Source organism: Petaurus breviceps, unplaced genomic scaffold (assembly GCF_028583685.1).
Source record: "Petaurus breviceps papuanus isolate PSGF00001 unplaced genomic scaffold, PetGlider_PUasm1.0 567, whole genome shotgun sequence".
NCBI classification, from domain to species: domain Eukaryota; kingdom Metazoa; phylum Chordata; class Mammalia; order Diprotodontia; family Petauridae; genus Petaurus; species Petaurus breviceps.
Genome location: NW_027186383.1, coordinates 8,148,471 through 8,157,589, shown reverse-complemented (window position 1 = coordinate 8,157,589; position 9,119 = coordinate 8,148,471). Strand labels below are relative to the sequence as shown.

General features: G+C 45.9%; 1 protein-coding gene across 2 annotated transcripts in view; it reads left to right on the top strand.

Moving 5' to 3' along the window:
* INPP5D (inositol polyphosphate-5-phosphatase D) overlaps positions 1-9,119 on the top strand; it is a 131,644-nt gene that overhangs the window by 56,887 nt on the left and 65,638 nt on the right. The gene's annotated exons all lie outside the window — the stretch shown is intronic.

Sequence of the window (9,119 nt, the reverse complement as noted above, 5' to 3'; positions counted from 1 at the left end):
GTGGTCTGCCTGCCTCAAATGTCTCCCCTCCAGTCCACCCTCCACTCAATCACTAAAGTAATTTCCCTAAATCTTGGGTCTGATTATGTCACTGAAATCTCCCTCAGTTTCATGTTTGGAATATGAAAGTAATACAAAAGATAATTGAGGCAAATTCAATTGGGCAGAAAAGAAAATAAGTTACTATAGCAACTGTACTTGGGTGACCTCTATATTTCAGCTCCCTGAGACAGAGCTCTATTTGCCCCTCCCTAGTTAGAGCTTTCCTTATTACTGGCTTTTCTCAGTAACACAGTCTAGGTAAAAAGCCCCAAAATGATGGTAACTTATGGATCAGCTATAGAATTGAAGGATTTTCCTGCATAGCAAAATTCAATCCTCACCCACTCCCAGGATGGATTCAACACCAAATCCTTAAATTCAGTGACCACTCACATGCTCATGAGGGGAAGATATCAAAGATATCAATATGGACAATTAGGGGCAGCCGTGGTATTGCTGGTCCAATTCAGTTCAGTGGACACATAGGAAACATTGTGTCAGGCACTGTACTGTATGGGGGCGGGGAGGGGGGAGCAGTACAAAGACAAAAGCAAAAAGCATTCCCTGTCCTCAAGGAGCTTACTTTCTACTGAGGGGATATGACATGCACATAGATAAGAACACACAGGATCATTTGAAGGTGAGGTAAGACTGACATCTAGGGCATTCAACTCTTGTGTGTTGTGGACCTCTTTGGCATCAATCTGATGGAGCCTCCCTCCTCTGGATGATGCTGTTAAATGAGGCAGGCAGGTTGCACAATGGGTAGAGCCCTGGGGCTGGATTATGGAAGACCTGAGTTCAAATCCATCCTGAGACACTCACCACAGAGAAAGGGGAAAGAAAGGGGATGAGAATCAGCATTTTTATAGTATCTATTATGTGCCAGACTCTCTGCTAAGCACTTTTCAAATATCTCATTTAAGACTCACAACAACCTCTGAACTTATCCATTGTGTGATTTCTGTCTGCCTCAGTTTCCTCACCAATAAAGTGAGGATAATAATAGCGCCTATCTCCCAAGGTTGTTGTTAAGATCAAGTGAGATAATTATAGGGTACTTTGTAAACTTTATATAAATATTTTGTTATGTGGAAAATAAAAACGCATAGAATTACAAAGGAAGCCAGTTATTCTGAAACATAGTTACTATTTTGTAAAAGTTCACAAGCCCCAGGTTAGGAACCTCGATCTAGAGAAATCAGAAAAGACTTCCTGTAGAAGGTAATACCTGAGCTGAGCCAGTTGAAGGAAACCAGGAACTCCAAGAGACAGGGTCAGTTCATCCATAATGCTGATTAAGCACCAAGCTCTTTGCTAAACATTGGTAATACCAAGAAAGACAAAAGACAGTCCCTGCCCTCCAGGAGCTCCCAGTGAAAGTGGAAGGAGAGGGCTGGAGGCCACCCCCACCCCCACCCCTGGCTGTGAGCTTGGGTCCAGAGGCTGGGAAGGGTTTGGTGTTCTCTCCTCACACTTTCCTCCCCAGTTAAACATTTGTTTTCCTTTCCTAATCTGCCAGAGGGCTTGTGGGAAAAGCAAACAAGGGCGGAAAACCCAGGAGGGCTGAGGGGAGTGAAGCAGCTAATCCCGGTGAGGTTGGCTGGAGCCAGACTGTGACGGATTTTAAATGCCAAGCGAAGGGGTTTGTCATTTATCCTAGAGGCACTAGGGACCCATTGGGGTCTCTTGAGCAGAGGAGGGAATACATCCAATCTGTGCCCTAGGAAGGTTACAAGGGAGAAGGGAGGAAAGGGGAGGGACAGGGGATTAAGCATTTATCTAGTGCCTTCCCTGTGCCAGCCTCTGCCCAGGCTTTACAAATCTTATCTCAGCTTGTCACTTTTCCATCCGGGACTTGATTTCCCGATCCCTTGAAGGCATTCCAGTACACTCCTATATACTTTGAAAGCATCTCCTGGCTGTTTGTTTCCCTTTAAGAAAGCCCGTGTCAGTCTGGCCGTGGTGCAGTTTGCCAGATGAAGGCTGTGTTTATGTGCTGGGCTGTCAGAAGGGATGAATTTTAATTCCTTCCATGTGCATTTCCCCAAATACCTTGACATAGTGGCAGCTTTGCCAAATATTTCCATCGTTTCTGGCCACATGCTGTCAGATGGAGACACTGGGATCTGATCCCCTTCTTAGCTCATTGATGAGAAGGTCTCTGATCCATTCGGCAAACAGATTTCTGGGCTTCAGGGCAACCCTCTCCCATTCTTCTCTTATTTTGCCCCCTCGATCAGCCCTTTCCCTGGAAATGCTGGGTTAAACTAAAGGGGGAAAGTGACTTACCCAAGGTTACACAGCTGACAAATGTCTGAGGTAGTTTTTTAACCCAAGCCTTCCTCTCTGCAAATTCTATTTGTCATGCTGCCTATGAAGGCGGATTTCTCAGTCTTTTCTCTGTTATATGAGCCTCTTCCTTGGTGCAGAAGATGTTGTGGACCAACTAATAACCCTTTAAAAATTAGAATTCAAGAGGAAAAAAATGGATCTTCTTTTCCTTACAAGACCAAAAAGAGAAGGTTTTAACTGGTTTCCTTCAAGACATCAGCTTATAAACATTGCCTGTAATAGGCGAGCATCACTAATTACAATGTTGATGCAGCGTTGTTACCTGTAGGGCCTTGGGTAGTCATTTACCTTTCCTAGGCCTCAGTTTCCTCATCTGTAAAGTGATGGGGTTGGACCCTATAGCTTCCATGGTGCATTTGAGCCCTAAATTCTGGTCCTATGTTCTTATAGCACAGTGTAGAGGAAAGAGATCAAGGCCTGAAGTTAGGAGACCTGGACCCAAGTATTGCCATATAAGTGACCTTGGGTAAGTCAAAGAATCAAAGAGTCTGAGCACTGGCAGGGACTTCTTCGAGCCCCACTTGTCACTGAACAAGAATCTCATCAATAACACTGTGTTCCCAAGAAGCTGCTTGGGCTCCTCCTCTGTAAAATGAGGATAATCATTACTGCCTCACCACGTTACAGGGTTGTGGTGAGGAGGCTTCTTTGTGCACCTGAAGGCACTAACTGTGACTTGCTGTCCTCTTCCTTCTCTTCCCCCTTTCTCTTCTTCCTATTCCCCTTCTTCTTCTCTCTCCTCTTCTTCCCCTTCCTCTTCTTCCTCCTTCTCCTCCTCTTCCCCTTTCTCTTTTTCCTCCTCTTTCTCATCATTACATCACCTCTTGAGAACAAAGACTATTGCATGTTTATCTTGGCATTGTGGGGGCCTAGCAGCATCTGGCATTCAGCAGGTGCTCAATAAGGGCTGGTAGGTTTGTTGATACTATCCCTTAGCTGAATATACTGCTTTGTCATTCCCAAAGTGACTTCGCAGCTCTCATTTTTGATGATAAGGTCCCCCAGCTGGTCAGTGTCATAGCTGGGATTCAAGGCTAGCGCTCTTGTCCCCAGATTCAGAGCCTTTAGGGTCATAGCTTTAGAGCAGGAAGAACCATCTGGTCCAATGCACTTATTTTATAGATGAGGAAACTGAGGCCAAAAGAGAGGGGAGTAGATTGACGGTATCATAGCCGTAGAGCTGGAAGGGACCTCAGGGCCCATCTAGTCCAATCATTTCATTTTACAGGTAAGGAAACTGAGGCCCAGAGAAGGGAAGTGAGTGGCCTGAGGTTACATAGTTCAAAAGTAGCAGAGCTGGGAATCAAAGTCCAATCTCCTAAATAAAACCATCACTACGCTGACAACCTCGCCATGTGTTGTTTTAATGAATAATCTTGTCTGCTTGTGCCACCTTGACTTCCTGGTGGAGCCTACTGGTCAAGGAGTCCAGACCCCAGGGTCCAGCCTCTGCCCAGATCTGCCTCTAGCAGGGTGGATGGCCTTGACTTCTGCGCCCCAGGACTCAGTTTCTTCATCTGAACAAGGGTGCAGTTAGACTAGGGCGAGGCAGGTGATCATTCTCTTCCAGCGCTAAAAACCTGTGCCTCTGTGAGCCAGCTAGCTCCTTGTTTCCAGAGACCACTTCACATTCTGCTCCCATCCTCTCTTGTCTTGTTAACAGCCTCCCTAAAGCCAGTTAATAATGACAGCCCTGACTGAATTCTGACAGTTATGGCTTCCAGCTATTTCAGTAATAAATATTATTCTAAGAAAGAAGGAGAGGATGTCTGATGCTAGACTCTGCTTCAGGGACACCCGTCACAGGGACCAGATTTGAGATGGAAAGTTTATTTTATTTATATTCCGCCAGGTCTGCGGGGGAGGGAGGAAGGAAGAAGCCTTTATTAAGAAGATACATTGTGCCGGGCACTGCTGTGGGTACTTCATGTACATTATCCCCTCTGATCTTCACAGCAGTCATTGGTCTGTTGTGCTATTGTTAGCCCCATTTTACAGATGAGGAAACCAAGGCAGACAGCAGTTAAGTGACTTGCCCTGGGTCACACAGCTTAGTAAGTGTCCGAGGCTGGATTTGAACCGAGCCTTTCTGATTCAAAGCCCAGCACTCCATCCTTTGTAGCACTTAGCTGCCACAGGGGATGGGGAGGAAGCACAATAAGAATGTCATATCAATTGTGCTGGAGCCAGCTGTGTGATTTTTTGCAAGATACTTGACCTCTCTGGCAATCCATTTCTGTATCTATAAACTGTTGCCAGCTCACTTCCTCGGCACAAAGTGAAGATGAGTAAGCCATGAAATGATTTGATCTTCTATGAAAAATGATGGTAAACTTCTTGAAAATATTATCCTGAATAGCAAGTGCACATCTTGGAATAGTTATTATTACTACTAATAATGACAGATGCACTTGCTGGAAACTTCCCCCACGTGTCTGCAACCAAATGAGAAAATCCGCTATCAGGGAAGTTAATAGTATAAATATTCCAGCTTCATTTGCAAATGTTTTTGGAAATGAGAATTGGAGTCTTTTCTTAACAACTAGACAAAATTTTGGAGCAAATTCCTTAGAGGGAGAGTTTGTGAACACTTAGAAAGGGAAGTAGTGATTACGAAGAGCTGGGTTTGTCAACAATAGGATCCAAGAGCCTGACCTCATTTCCTTTTCTGACAGATTAGAAGTTTGATTGACCCAATGAATGCCTCCAGGATAGACAGTACACCTGGATTTTAGTAACAGACCTGACAATATTTCTCATGCTCCCCTGCTGAAGGCAAGATGCAAACTAGATCATAGCAAAGTTAGGGAGAACCTGGTTAACACACTTGGATCTAGAGAACAGGGAACCAAAAGAGAGGTCTGTAGTGGACTGTCCTGGGCACACTCCCACTATAGTCTGAAAATTTATTTTTTATCTGTGACTCAAATGAATACATATTTGGTTTAGCAAATTTGTGGATTATATAAACCTAGCAAAAATGGTTAACATGTTGGGTAACAAAATTGGGGATCATAAAGCTCTTGCCAGACTAGGAAAATGAGCTGAGTCTAATACAATGAAACTTAATGAGGACAAATGTAAAGCAGCATACTTTGGTTCAAAAAATCAATTGCCCAGGTATGGGCTTGACAACAGTTCATGTGAAAAAGATGTGGAGTTTTTAAAGGACTGCAAATTAAAATGCGCCAGTAGCATGACACGGAAGGATGTCGTCATCATCATCATCATCATTGTCATTGTTTTCAAGATGATAAGTAGCATTTCTGGTGCTTTAGGGTTACCTAAGTGGTTTACTCTGGGGGTGGTAATAATATTACTCTGGGGAGGTGCTATTATTATTACTTCCATTTTATAGATGATGAAACTAAGGCAGACAGTAGTGACGTGACTTGCCTAGAGGTCACATGGTTAGTAAATGTCTGGATGGATTTGAACTCAGGTCTTCCTAACTCCAAGCCACCTAACTAAATGGACAGAAATATAATTTCCAGAGCCATCTTGCACAGGATCTGCATCTCTTGTATCTGTCTCCACATTTATATTCCAAGATCCTAGTTCAGGCCTTTATCAACTGTAGGATTTTGCCAGGAGCATCCTATTTGCCCCCTGCCCCTCCCTCATTCAATAAGTTCCATTCAATAAGTTGAAAGTTCTTCACAGTCTGATTCTGATGCATCTAGACTGATTTCACTTAGCCTCATGCATGCTATGTTTCCACACAAAGTGGTCCCCTTGTTTCCCATACCTGACATTCTACATTCAAGTTACCCTGACAAGTCATATAACCTTGGTCTGCCTCAGTTTCCTCAACTGTCAAATTGGAATAATAACAGCACCCCCTCCCACAGTTATTCTGAGGATCAAAGGAGACATTCATCAGACACTTAACCCAGTGCCTGGCACATAGTGGGTGTTTCCTTAACGCAGAGCCTGGCACATAGTGGGTGTTTCCTTAACGCAGTGCCTGGCACATAGTAGGTGTTTCCTTAATGCAGTGCCTGGCACATAGTGGGTGTTTCCTTCCTTCTTTCTCCGTGCCTTTACACAGGTGTCCATCATTCTGAGAATGCTTCACCTCCTAGAATTCCCTGACTTCCTTCAAGGCTCAGCTTGTGTGCCAGATCCTGTGTGGCACCTTTCCTGATCCTCCCAATACTCTGCCCCCACCCTCAAACTTGCACTGAATATATGTTGTTGTTGTTCATTCTTTGTTCTCCAAGAGGATCACCGACATCATGAGGGTGTTGACTTGCCCATGAATTGGATTCAAGTGAGGCAGAGCTGCAGAAAGTCATCAGCCTCACTATTCTCCTAATAGAATGGCAGCCTCCTGAAGGCAGGGACTCTGGTTTGTCTATCCCCAGCGCCTCTCCTGGTGCCTGGCACATAATGCTTATTGAATGAGCTAGGGATGCTATGGTTCTCCCATAGTCTGTCCTGGTAAATCACCCCTCAAGTATTGGGTTCTGTCACATCCTGGGAAAGACACTGACAGACTGGAGCAGGGCCCACTGCTGAGCTCCCAAAGGGCCCCCGAAGCACACGATCCACTAATCATCTGGAAGAAACGAGGAGGAAGCCAACAGACTTTGCCAGGCTGAGACACAGGAGCTGTCCTCAAGTGACTGCAGGGCTGTCACCCAGAAGAAGAATTAGCTGTGTTCTGTTGAGGCCCAGAGGGCAGAACAGGGAGTGCTGAGTGAACATTGCAAAAAGCAGCAGATTTCAGCTGGGGGGAAAGGCAAGCTTGCTAATGAGCTGCCAAGGAGTCAATCAACAGAAGGGGCCACAGTGCCCACCATGTGCCAGGCAATGGTGAGGGCACCAACCCCAAACCAAAGCACCCCTGCCCTCCAGGCAGCCCTCAAGGGGTAGCCTGTGCAAAGGCATGGTGCTGGGAGAAGGGAGGTTTAGGGAGCAGCAAGTAAGCCTGCTGAAACACAGATCACGCGGAAGAAAATGATGAGTGCAGAATCTGGAAAGGGAGGATGGAGCCTGCTCGGGATGGACTTTCAAAGCCAAGGAGCAAAGGCTGTATCTGATCCTGAAAGTAAGAGGACAGCCCTGAGGCTTCATGAGCCAGAAGTCATTTCCTCCTAGGAAAGGAAAAAACTTTCCCCAGCTGCATTGTTGTCTTGGAAAGTCCTGAATCCCCTCGAGCTGGATTTCTTGGAGTGAGGCTGGGTGCCACTCCTTAGGGCTGGAGGAGTGGAGGGGCTGCTCAGAATGAGAGACCTTTGAGGTTCCTTCCAGTTCAGAGACTCCATGCAGCCAATAGCTAAGACAGGATGGATTCTCATGCCCCTCAAGAATCTGTGGCCCTGGCATCCTCCTGGCTGTGGGCAGGATGGGCATCCGGATGAGAAGCTGCAACCCCATCTCCAGGCAGAGTGTCAGACTGGGGTCAGCCAATGCCACATCCCTGGCAGCATAAAGCCTGAGGCAGGGAGACATTTCTAATGTTAACATCTGCAGGTGGGATGGGCGAAGGCAGGGATGGTGGAGAGGACTTCCTCAGCCTTCCACGAAGGCTCTGAAAGGGGCCACCACAGGAGTGCTCTGACAGCCAGTCACTGATCCCCAATCAGATCGCCATCGCTGATCAAAATGAGGGAATTCTCATTGGGTGGAATGGAAAGTAACCATTGCGTTCTCAACTTTCCAGCCTCCTCCTAGATTGAAAAGAGGAGCCAGGGAGAATTCTCAGCTGGTTTTCCAGAATCTTTTAAATGATGAATTGAAACCTAATAGTAATCAGAAACACAGATGTAACTAAGGCATGGCAATGGGGCTTTGCCTATGGCCTTGGAATTTAGAAGCTACTGATATTGACAGTGCTTATGCTCCTTCAGCAGAAGGAGCACTACTGAGCTGGGCACCTCAGTAACCTAAATAATGAGCTAAAGTTGGAAGCTCCTCTTCCCTGAGAAGCTGCCGATTGGATCAGCTCTTCCCTTCTGCTTTCTTCCTCAGGGGCAGGCTCCCCAGAACCAGCATCCTAGTGTCCCAGGGGCTGCTCACTTGGCTGCTGCCTTGACTGTCTTCCCCAATAGGACAAGGCCCAGTGACTGTCCTCCAAGTCACTCCCCAGCCCCTCAACTGAATTCATCCGGAAAACTTGCTTTGAGAGTTCCTCTCCTGATGCTTGTCCCCAGGCATTTCTTCTGATGCCCAGCCTGAGAGCCAATATTGTCAGTGGCAGCTCTGATCAGAGCACAGCAGGCCACAGAGAGTAGAGCCTAGCTTGAGAGTCAGGTCTGTGGGCCAGTCCAGAGCCATTTTCTAGCTGGATGACACTGAGCAAATCACTTAACCTGCCTAGACATACATTTTCTTGAGGTTTAGACTAAAATAATGCTCTTGGGGAGGTCTCTTCCAGAGCCAATGACTATCACCTCTTAGATTTTGATGGATGTGGAGGTATCTAGTTGGCACAGTGGGTAGAGCACTGACCCCAGAGTCAGGAGGACCTGAGTTCAAATCCAACCTCAGACATTTAGCTGTATGTCCCTGGGCAAGTCACTTAACCCCAATTGCCAAGAAAAAGAAAGACAGATAGAAAGAAAGAAAGAAAGAAAGAAAGAAAGAAAGAAAGAAAGAAAGAAAGAAAGAAAGAAAGAAAGGAAGGAAGGAAGGAAGGAAGGAAGGAAGGAAGGAAGGAAGGAAGGAAGGAAGAAAGAAAGAAAGAAAGAAAGAAAGAAAGAAAGAAAGAAAGAAAG